Here is a 14,202-nt window from a genome sequence, read left to right as displayed (position 1 = left end):
TTGCATGCCTTCTTCTTTGTCTTGGGTGTGGGCTTACTTGGACAAACTTCCACAAAGTGCCCTATCTCGCCGCATCCATAGCATCCTCTCTTTCTTTGCTCATTTCTTTGATTGGTGAAAATGAGATCTTGAATTTGGATGGGCACACCCTTGACTGTTGAGCTTTTGGATCATCTTCTCCACCTTGTTGATTAGTTTGATTGATTCTTCATCAAGGTCAGAGGTGGAGGAGGAAGATTGATCATCACTTGAATCTTCATCATCATCGTCATCATCCTCATCTTCTTCTTCATCTTCACTTGAGGAGCTTGAGCTTGAGCTTGTCTCAACTTGCTTGCCCTTCATCTTCTTTTTCTTGCCACATGCAAGAGCTTTGCCTTTGCTTGATGAAGAGGCTTCTTCTTGACCCATCTTGCATGACATTTCAAATGCCGCTATCTTGCCAATGACTATGGCTGAGGTCATGGTACTCAAGTCCTCCATATTGTGAAGGATGGTGATGATGCTTGCATATTTCTTTTATGGTAGCATGGAGATGATCTTCCTCACGATGTCCGCATCATCTAGCTTTGTTAATCCTATAGAATGGAGCTCATTAATAATTAGATTCAAACGAGAATACATATCATGAACAAGCTCATCATCATTCATTTTGAAGGAATCATAGTTTTGTTTAGCTAGACAATGTTTTTGCTCACCGACATTACTTGTGCCGTCATGGAGCTCTTGAAGTTTTAACCAAATTTCATGTGCCGTATTTAAAGTGAACACTTGGTTAAATGCATCCATGCTAAATGATTCAAACAAGTAGTTTTTTGCTCTAGCATTGAAATGAATTTCCTTTTCATCACTCTTTGTGGGTTTATCGAGATTCTTAATGGGTTTCATCCCTTCTCGAGTGACTCTCCAAACTCCCAAATCATCCGCCTCAAGGTAGCAAGCCATTCTAGCTCTATAATAGGGGAAGTTAGTGCCGTCAAAGTGCGGAGGCCTAGAGGTATCTATTCCAACCACTCTAAATAGCGTCGGCTCAACGACGGTTAAGCCAAAGGTCCAAATTGAGCCAATAGGCTCTGATACCAATTGAAGGGGACCTGTGATGCCTAAGAGAGCGGGGGGTGAATTAGGCAACTTAAAAATCTAACTCCTAAACTATGGCCTCTTTTTGTAACCCTAGTAAAACCTATGCGAAAGATAAACTATCAAAATATGCAACTAGGGTTTTGCTAGTGTGTTGCTATCTCTACCACAAAAGGAGTAATATAATCAATGTAAATGTAGAAGCTAAAGAGCAAGGTAGAGATATGCAAACTCCCATCGATGACTCCGGTATTTTTATAGAGGTATCGAGAAGCGCGCAAGCTTCCCCCTAGTCCTCATTGGAGCCCCTCGCAAGGAATTCATCACAAGGGCCAAACTCCTGGTTAGGTAACTCCATGGATAGCCTCGGGCCTTCCCCACATGCAAGTGGGTCTCCTGATGTGACTTCCGGCAAGCCTCTTCCTAGATGCTCCCCGCCAGTCTTCACTATCAAGCTTTCGGCCAAAACACCGCGGGCCTTGTTCCCTTCGGCACACTGATGGCGGCCACACCACAAACTCAGTTGGTGTGATCTCACAAGACTACAAGCCCCTCTGATGTACAACTATGGTGCTCATAAGTATCGAGTGGTAAGAGGTATGCAAACCACACTAAACACTAGGCCTAAACCTAGAGCAAGCGCATAAGCGGTGGTCTAATCAACCTAAGCACTTCGCAAAGCACCTACGCTAATCACCTAATAAAACACTAAGCACTATGCAAGTGGAGATCACTAAAATAGTGTATCAACACCCTTGGTATGTTTTCTCAGCTCCACACTTAGCAAATGGCTGGTTGGGGGTTATATTTATAAGCCCCACTGAGAAAGTAGCCGTTGGGGGACAAAATCCTGCTTTTCTGCTACTAACCGGATGTGTCCAGTTGTCTCGGCCGTTTGAGCCGTGAACAACTAATTGGACGCTGCCAGCGTCCGGTCACTTGCCACCAGGATGCATTTGGTCGCAAGTTCGCCGCTCTAGAACCTCTTTGTACTTGATTGGATGCTGCTATCCTATGTTCAGTCGGTTTGCCACCAGCGTCCGGTCCAGCATCTGGTCTGCTGCTGCTGCTTACTGAGCCTCTGATCGGAGAGTCCAATCACTTTCTTCTAGCGTCCGGTCCAGCGTCTGGTCACCTCTGTGAGCTCGTTTCTTCGTGATCTTGCATACGGCTTGATTCCTATCTTTATGCTTGAACTTTGCTTGATATCTTGGGTCTTCTCTCTTGCTCCTAAGGTCTTGTTTAAGATGTTGATCATCGGATCATCACATCACCTTTGTCCAAGTCACATCTTGCACCCTATTGAACTACAAAACAAACACTTGCAAATTCATTAGTCCAATTTGGTTGTGTTGGTAATCAAACACCAAAATCCAAAGTAAATGGGCCTTGGGTCCATTTTTCTTACAAGATGGATAGATCTTGGATTCCTAATGGGGCACCATTCTCGCCGACATTCATCATAGGAGTTGAAGAGTTCATGTATTTGGTTAAACAAAAATACCTAGAGAAAAACATCCCTTGCCCGTGTACGCATTGTCTTAACTAGGTGGTTAAAACTTGGTAGGAGGTGAAGGATGACTTTACTTATAAATAGAATGTCACCCACATACACCACATGGATTAATCATGGGGAAGAGGGAGGAGGTACTAACATTATAGAGCCATCATATGTGCATGGATCTCTTCATGATGGTTGGATTGCGGAGGAGGAGGAGTAGGAGGACTACGACTGATAACATGTTACCAGATTTTGATGATTTAGTTCAAAACCTATTGACATCTAAAGAGGGGCTGGAAGAGTCCCAAAGTTTTAAAGAGTGCTAGATGAGTTGAAGCAATTCAGTTTCTTCTAGATCTACCTTCTCAAGATTCTCCTTCCTTGTCAGGTTGCTCTATATCAAGTCCCACTATCGAGTTAGCAACAACTATTTTGATGCACTATTGGCAGTTGCTATCAGATGCATTCCCTAGTAGCAATGTACCAAAATCATGTGAGGAGGCCCGCAAATATATTCAAGAATTGGGGCAAGGTTATGAAAGTATCCTTGTGTGCACAAACAACTATGTTGTTTTAGGGGTGATCGTGAGGAATTACATGCATGCCCAAAATGCAAAGTGTCTAGATGGGAGGATCAAGATGGTAGTAGGTAGGTTCCTCATAAGGTGTTAAGACATTTTCCTCTAATACCGAGGTTGAAGAGGATCTTTGCTACTCGAGGAATAGCAGCGAACACCGAATGGCACGAGACTAAGCGAAAGAAGAATGCCGGTGAAATGAGCCATCCAGCAGATAGGGAGTCATGGCAGCACTTTGATAGAAAGCATAAAACTTTTGTAGATGATCCAAGGAACTTGAGGCTTGCCGTCACCACCGATGGTTTCAATCCATTTGGCAACTTTAGTTCGACATATAGTATGTGGCCTATTCTTGTAACTGCCTCTGAACCTGCCACCATGGGAATGTGTGAACCCATTGAATTGCTTTATGTCTCTACTAATTCGGGGCCCAACCTCTCTAGGAAAGGATTTTGATGTATTCTTGGAGCCTCTTATAGAAGAACTAAAAGAATTATGGAAGGATGTCAACACTTTTCATTTACTACATCATGATAATAAGAAAGGCTTCACTTTGTGTGCTACCGTGCTTTGGTGCATACATGATTTTTTAGCATTGAGCACCTTGTTAGGCCAAACTACAAAAGGTTATTATGCATGTATTTATTGCAACAAAAATCCATTATCAAGGAGCCTAAGAAAGAAGCTAGGCTACCTTGGACACCGTCATTACCTTCCTAGGGATCACCCTTGGAGGAAGACCTTGGATTTTGATGGAAAAACTGAAGGATCAAGATGCATCAGAAAAGTTCACCTTATAGGAGGTCCTTGAGGAACTCGAGAAGGTGAAAGATATCTGCCTAGGTAAGCACGGTGAAAAAAGGAAATGAAAGCATGGAGAAGAGCCAGTGGTTTATAATAAAAAATCTGCTTGGTGGGTGCTGCCGTATTGGAAGGACCTGTTGCTGCCACACAATCTTGATGTCATGCACATTGAGAAGAATAGACTGTGAAAACATTCTTTGGACATTGCTGAAAGTGGAGGACAAGACTAAAGGACACAACGGATGCTAGGCTTGATTTGCATGATATGAAGATAAGGCCTCAATATCACGCCATGCAGCAAGGCACCTCGCTTAAATTCCTAGAAGCTCACTATGTCATGACGAAAAAACACAAAGCAGAATTTGCAAGTTCCTTAAAGGTGTCAAGTTTTTAGATGGTTATGCAGCCAACCTAGCAAAATCCATAAGTGCATGTGGTACCAAGGTAGTTGCCAATCTAAAAACTGCATACTTGCCATGTCCTTCTCTAGAGGATCATACCTACAGGCTTAAGAGGTTTTGTTTCCAAAGATGTATATGAAGCTATTTCAAAACTTGGGAACTTCTTTAGGCAACTGTGTAGTAGAATTCTAAGGAAAGAAGTCATGGAAAAGCTGAAACGGGACATCCCACTCATCTTATGCAAGCTTGAGAAGATTTTTTTCCACTGGCCTTTTTTGATGTTATGGTGCATTTGGCTATCCATCTACCTGATGAGGCACTTCTTAGAGGGCCCATTTAGTATGGATGGATGTACCCAATAGAACAATGACTAGGCATGTTGAAGAATTTATTAAGGAATAGGGCCAAGCCTGAAGGATCAATTCTAGAGGCTTACTTAGAAAGTGAGACCTTGGCATTTTGGGAGAGGTTCATGGACAATGTTAAAACAAGATATAACTAGGACGATAATATGTCACATGATGGGCCAGCACCTGGTAAGACCTATGTTTTCATGCATTGTTGTAAGGTCCTAATGGCTAGAGGGGGGGTGAATAGCCTATTAAAAATCTCTACAACACTTAGCAAACCAGTTAGACAAATTTGAGGCAAAGCGAGTGTTGCGCTAGGCCTACTAAAAATGAAAGCCACCTACCACAATTCTAGTTTATATAATTTCTATCCACATAATAACTATGTCACTACACTAAGTTAGTGCACCCTCAAAAGCTAACTAAAGAGCCACACTAACCAAACTAACAAGCTCTCACAACTAGCTACACTAAAGAGCTTGACAACTAGTTTGCGGTATTGTAAAAAGAGGGAGCAAAATGGTTATATCATCGAGTCAAGGAATGAACCAATCAATCATAAGGATGAATACCAATCACCTCGGAATCAAATGTTGACATAATGATTTTTACCGAGGTTCACTTGCTTGTCGGTAAGCTAGTCCTCGTTGTGGCGATTTACTCACTTGGAGCTTCACGCGCTAATTGGCATCACACACCAAACCCTCAATAGGGTGCCATATAACCAACACAAGATGAGGATCATATAAGCCATGAGCAATTTACTAGAGTACCTTTTGGCTCTCCACCGGGAAAGGTCAAGAACCCCTCATAATCACCACGATCAGAGCCAGAGGCAATCACCAACCTCCGCTCGATGATCCTCATTGCTCCAAGCCATCTAGGTGGTGGCAACCACCAAGAGTAACAAGTGAATACCATAGCAAAATATGAACACTAAGTGCCTCTATATGCAAACACTCAAGCAATGCACTTGGATTCACTCCCAATGTCACAAAGATGATGAATCGATGATGGAGATTAGTGGGAGGGCTTTGGCTAATCTCACAAGGTTGCTATGTAAATGCAAATGGCCAAGAGAGTGAGCTTGAGCTGACCATGGGGCTTAAATAGGAGCCCCCATAAAATAGAGCCGTTGGCTCCTTAGTCCACTGAAAATCAAGGCGATCGGATGCACCGATCGGTTTGACTGGACATAGGACCCTAGTGTCTGGTCCTTAGTTTTTCTCCATGTGTCCCTTGCTTCAAATGCTGATTGCCCGATCTCAATGGTCATCAGTACACTTAAGTCGTGACCGAACTGCTCTACAGTGTAGGACCAGACATAGGACCCCAACATTCGGTCACTTCCAGTAAGGTTTCAGTAGCGACCGAACACATTAGTTCGATCATGACCAGGCATAGGAGGGGCAACATCTGGTCAATTCCAAAGATCTCCTAGAGATACTCAACTATGACTGGACACATCTAGTCGGTCATGATCGAATGTAGCAACAACGTCCGGTCCTTCTCCTTTTCTCTATGCCACCACAGTCAGCGGGACCAGACGCACCCACTCCAGTGTCCGGTCACAAAGTGATCTAGTGTCTAGTCAAAAACCGACACCAACATCTTCACTGCTTCCACTGACTGGATGCACTGGTCCAGTTGAGGCCAATGTCTGGTCCACTCTATGAAACCCTATCTTTTCTATACAAGGCGCCAGTGGCACTAGTCAGACTATCCACACTCTATGGGCAGATACTCTATCGGTGAAGTTTCGAACCCTTGCTCCCAAGTGCTAAACACAATGTGTATCACCTCTATGCATGTGTGTTAGCATATTTTCACAAACATTTTCAAGGGTGTTAGCACTCCACTAGATCATAAATACATATGCAATGAGTTAGAGCATCTAGTGGCACTTTGATAACCACATTTTAATATAAGTTTCACCCCTCTTAATAGTATGACTATCGATCCTAAATGTGATAACACTCACTAAGTGTCTTGATCACTAAACCGAAAAGCTCCTATCAATTTCACCTTTGCCTTGAGCTTTTTGTTTTTCTCTTACTTCTTTTCCATGTCCAAGCACTTGATCATCACCATGGCATCACCATCATCAAGTCATGATCTTCATTTGCTTCACCACTTAGGGTAGTGCTACCTATCTCATAAACACTTTGATAAACTAGGTTAGCACTTAGGGTTTCATCAATTCACCAAAACCAAATTAGAGCTTTCAATGGTGTCAAGCCCATTGGCTAGATTAGGGTAAAGGACATTGAGGATAAAGCCAAAATCAATAAGCTAGCTTGGTATGTGCTTAATAACTACGACGAGGTTTGACCATATAGTAAGTATGATTTTTTATGTGCTGATTTGCTGTTTCCTATATTACGTACAAAATGTTACCAATAATAATGCTTATATGTGCTACAGAATATACAGACAAATTTTAGAGGAACAAGGGGCAAGTGATGATGTTGATAGTAGGCTAGCAGCAGGGTTTCTAGCATGGTTTAAGTCTCATGTACGTGATTAGCATATTTTAGTTCTGCTAGGATGATCATTGGTAGAATTATACGACAACTTAGTGGTGATGGTGGTTTCATGTTTGTGTGTAGATCGAGGAGCTGCATAGAGAGAAACCAACAGAGGTCAGTGAAGGTTTGTATGCACTATCATGTGGTCCTGATCCCTGAGTCTAGGTATGTGCATCTTGCAACATTAATGGAGTTAGGTATAGCATTGTTGACCGTGAGAAATCCCTACATACACAGAACAGTGGTGTCATGACCGTCATCACAAATAAAGGTCAATCAGTGGAATTTTATGGTGTCCTTAGAGAAGCTATTTGGTTGATATATAAATCTAGCGTACAAAGCCATAGGACGGTGGTTGTTCTGCGTTGTGACTGGTATAATCTAGATGGCACTATGAAGTCTGTAGGCATTAATGATGATGGACATTATAGATCTATCGATGTTTTGGGTCTGACGAATCCTCAACCGACTAGTGAAAGTGTACTACTGTGCCCCTAATCCCGGATGGTGATGCAAAGAGACACAAGGTTTATACTAGTTCAAGCAATAGGTGCCCTACGTCCAGTCTGAGAGAGCGATCTTATATTCCTTGCACTGAGGTGCTTGTAGTAGGGGCTTACAAGCTGAGCGAGAGAGGGAGCTAGTCCCAGGTCTCTACTGTGGAGTGGCGTGGGTTGCTTGAGATGTTAATCTCATGTAGTGAGGGAGTGTGTGTGTTAAGAGCATTGTGCATTGCTTGCACCTGTGTGTCCCCTACCTAGAAGCGGCCCCGATCACTCCCTTTTATAGTCGAAGGGAGGCATGGGGGCAGTACATGGATTTGCTACATGGCATTTTGTGAGCAGAGGTGTTATGTCTGAGCCCTAGCAGCTTGTCACTATGGCGGCATGGTTCGGTGGAGTGGCCTTGTCCTCGGTGCACTGGAGCGACGCGCCGGTCACGCCTGATCCTGTGCGACGTGGGAGCTCCTGTGGTGGCATGCATGCCTTCTTCTTTTGGAGGCGTGCTGGTCACTGTATGTTTCACCGGCGTGGAGAGCCGAGGCTGGGTAGACATGACGGCGTAGGTGCGCTGATTCTGAGGATATAAGAGCTCGGCCCTGTGCATGACGTGGGAGCTCCTACTGCTTGCCGCAGGGCATGGCACGTACTGTGGATGATGTGCTGGTCCTAGAGTGCTGACAACATAGAGAGCCTGAGGCCCAGTTGGTGCCGAGGATGAACCATTGTGGGGGCCTCGACAGGCACGAGTCCCTAGGCTACAGGAGCCCAAAAGCGGATAGTCGAGGCTCAGAGGGAGTAGTTGGTCTTGTACATCGATTCCAAGGCTATAGGGACCCGGACTTGACTCTCCATGCCACACTATCCTTGGAGCGGGGGTTAGGCAGCACAGTGCAGCATGGGTGTCAGCCGTGGGCATAGTGCTAAGCATAGTGGCCAGTAACCCCTACCCTAGTCCTGTCCCGGATGGCATGGCATCGATGTGACTCCCATCTCTCTAGCCACTCTGCTGTATCGAGCCATCAGTTTGGCTGACATCATAGGAGTGGTTGGGCACATTGGTTGGATGTGACGTCCTATCAGAGAAGTCGGTCAAGGCAGAGGTGACGGGGTTGATGCCGAGTTGGCCTCGAGCGAGTTAGAGAATCGGTACCTCATTCGAGGCCTCGTGGCGCGAGGCCTCGGGCGAGGCGAAGAATTGGTACCTCATCTGAGGCCTTACGGGCGAGGCCTCGAGCAAGTCAGAGAATCGGTACCTCAGTCCGAGGCCTTACGCGTGGGGCCTCAGGCGAGTTCGGAGAATCGGTACCTCGTCTGAAGGCCTTACGTGCGGGGCCTCGGGCGAGGCAGAGATTCGGTACCTTATCCAAGGCCTTATGGCGTGGGTCCTTGGGTGAGTTAGGAGAATTGGTACCTCATCTGAGGCCTTACGCGTAGGGCCTCAGGCGAGTCGAAGAATTGGTACCTCGTCCGAGGCCTTACACGTGGGGCCTCGGGCAAATCAGGAGAATCGGTACCTCGTCCGAGGCCTTACGCAGTGGGGCCTCGGGCTGAGTCAGAGAATCGATACCTCATTCGAGGCCTCATGGTTTCATTCTAGGCCTGAGCCCACTTTGGGTGAGCCTGGAAATTGTTCGAGGTGGGCCGGGTGGTCCAGCCGAGCCTCGGATAAGGTGGGGGTTTGCTGGTGGTCATCTCTTGGCTTCGATTTTTACAAGGTCTAAGCGATTTTTTGGTTCTTGCTTAGGGGACCCCTTTCTATGGTACCCGATAGTATCCCTAGAGCCTCGGGGAGAGTGTGAGCGCTCTCCCTAAGGTTTTGACGAGACTTGGCTTGCGGCAGCTCTTGGCGGGATGGTGTTCCGTACTTGAGGCTTTGGTGGGTGCGCGCGAGCGCACCCACCGGGTGTAGCCCCCGAGGCCCTAGAGGAGTGGATTTATTCCTCTAGAGGCTTCTTTCATGTTGAGTGAGGGGTTCTATCACGTTTGCCAAGCCCCTGAGTGTGAGTTCGGGTCACCGGGCCTCGGCTTGGTTGCAGGAAGAGCCCCCGAGCCTCTACTCGGAGCAAGAGGGTGATCAGGAGTTTCCCTGTCTTTTTTATGTAGCCCTCGCGCATCCTTTTTGTTCGGAAGGAGGGGTGTTTTATCACATTTGCTGGGCTCCTGAGTGTGAGGTTCGGGTCGCTAGGTCTCGGCTTAGTTGCAGGAAGAGCCCCCGAGTCCTCTACTCGGAGCAAGAGGGCAATTAGGAGTCTCCCTATCTTTTTTGTGTGACCCTCGCGCATTCTTTTCATTTGTAAGGAGGGGTGGAGTATGCTAGGCTACCCTTAGTGGGCGAGCGGTGACACCTCTAGTGAGCTATTACCGGGTAAGTCCGAGTGGAGGCCCATGCCCCATTCGATAGGGGTCGGCTAGCGGTCCAGAGATGCACTCCAAAAGTACCAGAGGGCTTCTCTAGTGAGTCCCAGGGCCATTTGATTGGCCCTGGGGGCTCGGTGCCTCCCTATGGTGGGATCCCATTTAGAGACCTCCCTACCGGTCTTGGACATGACTTAGGGCATCCCAAGCAATTGATTACTCGGGCCTTGGCCATGTACAAGCTCACCCATAGTCATCCCTGACTTTGTTTATCCTAGGGGCGGCTATCAAGACCCTTAGGGGCCTAGCCTTTGAACCCCTAGACCATAACAGGGCTCGGTGCCTAGTTCCTTAGTCTAAAAGGAATCGGGTGGGGGATATTCCCTTCCCATAGGCTAGGCGACGGTGGGTGCGCCTTTTGAGGTGGTTCCTTGGGGAGACAGAACTGACGCCTTCCATCACTGCGGTCAAATGTGATGTGACATCTGCGGATGGGACATTACTATGTGCGCACATGTTAATAAGGAAAAGGTGGACGCATGGGTAGTTTGGTCAGATTCAGATTAACTACGCTAGATCTAGGGAAACTTCTCCAGTTTTGTTGCTCATCCATTTCACCCTCTTTCCCCCCTCATAAATACGTGACGAGCCACGCCCCACCCCTCCTTACCTTGCCTGCATTCGCCCTTTCTACCCTTGAGCAGTTGCTAAGAACAGAGGAAGAAAGCGCCGAGGAGAAGAAGGGAGAAGGGGGAGGAAAGGGGAGAGAGAGAGAGGGATAGCAAGAGCAGTGCCTTACCACCATAGCCATGCTTTCCACCACACCCATGGCTAGTGGCGCTGTTGTCCTCTAGGCAGATCCTTGGGGTTCATCCGACTGTGTCCATGGCGACGCTGCTAGTCGCTCATCGATGACGGTGTCCTTCGCCCAGTCACGGACCCCAATAGACCTAGAGTGGATTGCTCTGGGGGAGGAGTTAGAGCCTGAGGCCACACGATGGCTACATTGTGAGCTTCATGGCCTTCCACGAGTGTGGCCTCGGCTTGCCTGGTGGACTGGTTCATGCTGGGTGCTCCCACATTACTATGGTGTGGAGCTCCACAACTTCAACCCCAACTCCATCGTGTAGGCGGCCATCTTCATCACCATCTGCGAGGGGTACCTGGGCATCACTCCCCACTAGGAGCTGTGGCTCCACTTCTTTCGGGTGGGGCTCAACACCAAGCCAGCGGATATGGCGAGCACATAGAAGGCATTGAGGGCCGGTGGCTGCACTCTCTAAGTGCACCAAGATAGGTAGCCCTTCTACATCCTAGGCCTAGCTCACATCGTCCAACTACCGCTGGTACAACAGCTGGTTCTACCTCTACAATGATGACGGTGGGCTTCCCCCTATACCGGGTGGGTCATGGAGAGCCAGCCAGAGAGGTGGAGGTATGGTGTCCCATTGGCTGATCAGCCCAAGCTACAGCTGCTCCTGAAAGGTGCTGGAGAGGCTACGCAGCTTGTGGCCTTACAATAGCCATGGTCGTGGTGGCCTTCCACCACTAGAGGGTGCTACCACTGATGGCTCGATGGTAGCACTTGTTCGAGATGACACTGGGTGAGCCGATCGACAGCATTCCGGTTGTCCACCATTGCCCTTTCCGATGAGGAGATTCTGCGTTGGGTGAGAGACACGACGGAGAGGGCTGGCAGAGGAGCAGTGATTTGACCCCATTCCCAATGCACCCATCCTGGCGATACATCTCTCTAGTGAGTCACGCATCGCCGCGGCCCCCGAGGCCTCCTTGCTCCTTACATTTTAATTATGTTCCCTTATTTGCATTTGCCATTCCTTTAGGGGATGAGGGATGTGCGAGGCCTCCCCATTGCCCATTCTTGAGGACATAGAGCGGCGAGCAGAGAATAGGGCGCATGCCGAGGCGTACAAGGAGCGAAAGGACACTGAGGAGGCAAGGCGCAAGAGGAAGAGCCTTGAGCGCGACGAGCTGGAGAAACAGTCACCGGCAATAGAGGCACAACGGTCTCCCAAAGGAGCCATCTTTGTCATCGTCGTCGAGGGATTCTTTGAGCTATGATGATGAGAGCGAGGTGGGGCGGGGTCCCCTAGACCATCTCCCTGCACATCAGGGAGACAGCGCCTAGGGCATCGGCGAGCCGCCTAGCGTCTCTAGGAGGAGGAGGAGAGGACACCTCAAGGTTAGCAATGGCCTGCCCCGGGGCCGAGGCCGACACACCTAAAACACAGGCGTTGGGGAAGCACACTGTCAGCCCGATGGGCTCGACGATGGAGGTGGAGCGGGCGATGGTGGGGGCGACTCACTCGCCTCCATAGAGGGTCGAGGGGGCATCAGAGTTCGGCGAGGGTGGCCGGTACCGATTGGACATGGGTCCATGCCACCGCTATAACACCCCAGGTGTTTGCCACCAGTTAAGCAATGTGTTTGAGCTCAAACATGGCATATTAAGTGATGATGAAGATGTCAAGGTCAAACCTATGAAATGAGCCCCAACCTAAACTTGGATATTGCACCCTTGCTTTACATATAGGCCCTTTTCAAGATATATGCTTGGGTGGTGTTACTGGAATATCTTCATGAGTCTCACATCAATAACCATCTATATTGGTCCATGGAAAAGTTTCGCGAAGTTTGGAATCAAGAAGTCACATGAAATGACGAGTTATGTCCTTGCTTGAATTATTTTATAAAGTGAATGAAATTCTCGATCGTCAACCAAATCTTGCAACCATGCCCAAATGACTCTAGATGAACTCTACAACAAAAGTCATGAAAGGTTCATGTTGGGCAAATGCCGAGAAAATGCTCCAATGGATCAAAAAGGATAATTTAAGCTTCATCGTGACCCTACTTTGGTCAAAGTAGAACAGCAGGATCTATACCAGTTTTGAGGTTGGACATTAAATGAAAGTTGTAGTCCATATCATGTAGAACAAACTTTGTTTTTGGATGAAGAGCTAGATCATCTTGGAAGTAAGTCAAATCGAGGTCACAAGATCGAATTTGCTGCGGATTTTAGGACTTAGAAATATTCTAAGTCTAGAAATTCATCGACATCGGCATTGACGTCTCGCATTCTCCAAATTTCGTTAAGCAACTTGACTTGACCCCAAAATGGAAGTTGGAGCTAAGTTCATAGAGAAGAGCATATAAAAAGATAGCACTCGTTAGGACTTCGTTTTGACCATCAATTTTGGACTTTTATTAATCGCGGTCAACGCGCTGACACTATCACTTTGGGGCATAATTACTCGCTGATCTAGAGCTCTGATGACCTTGGTCTCTAAATGAAAAATGAAGAGCAGTACACGGCCTTCAAACTTCATTTTAGGCCCAAAGTCCAATTCGCACCCGAGACGGCCCAAATCTGCTCCCCACCATGTCCACACCGACGCCCACCACCTGTTCGGAGTTTTGTCTCATAGGGTGACGCGTGTCTTGGACGTGTCCTCCATGCCTGAGCTGAGCACCTCACCTTGCTGCCGTGCGTCCTTGCGCCCCTGCGTCGATGCGGAGAGCCGAGCACTGTTTCCCTTCACTCGCTCTGGCCCTCCCTTTCTTTTTTTTCCTCGCAGTGCTGCTGCTGCTTACGGGCGTGACCGTCGCCGCCATGGCCGGTCATGCCATCTCCATGGCCGCCGTCGTTCCTTCGTCTCCAGCCTCCCTCCACCCAAATTGACCGCACCACCACCTCCCTCACCTCGCGCTGCAACCCCCGCACCCCTCGCCTGAAGCCTCTCGTCACCGGCGCTGCCCTCACCACGGTGCGGCTCGGCCTAGGCCACCAGCGCACGTGGTTGGGGCTCCATGCTCCACCTCGGGCCGAGCCAAGGCCACCGGCGAGTGCGCGCGGCCCTGCTCGTGCTCCGCCGCCACTTCCCCCACTGCCGACGAGCCTCCTTCCGGCCGGTGAACGGCGAGCTCCTGTGCAGCCCTTCAAAAATCGCGTCGGGGACTTCAGTCTTAAAATTCGAAGAAAGGGAGGGGTCCAACTGTGAAGCCATGACTCATTTGAATAGTGCCCCTGAGGACCCCTTCGCTGTAGTTTAATTAGTGTTTTCTGCAGGGACCCCTGATG

This window comes from Miscanthus floridulus, chromosome 6, assembly GCF_019320115.1.
Source record: "Miscanthus floridulus cultivar M001 chromosome 6, ASM1932011v1, whole genome shotgun sequence".
Classification (NCBI taxonomy): domain Eukaryota; kingdom Viridiplantae; phylum Streptophyta; class Magnoliopsida; order Poales; family Poaceae; genus Miscanthus; species Miscanthus floridulus.
This window is presented reverse-complemented; position numbering follows the sequence as displayed.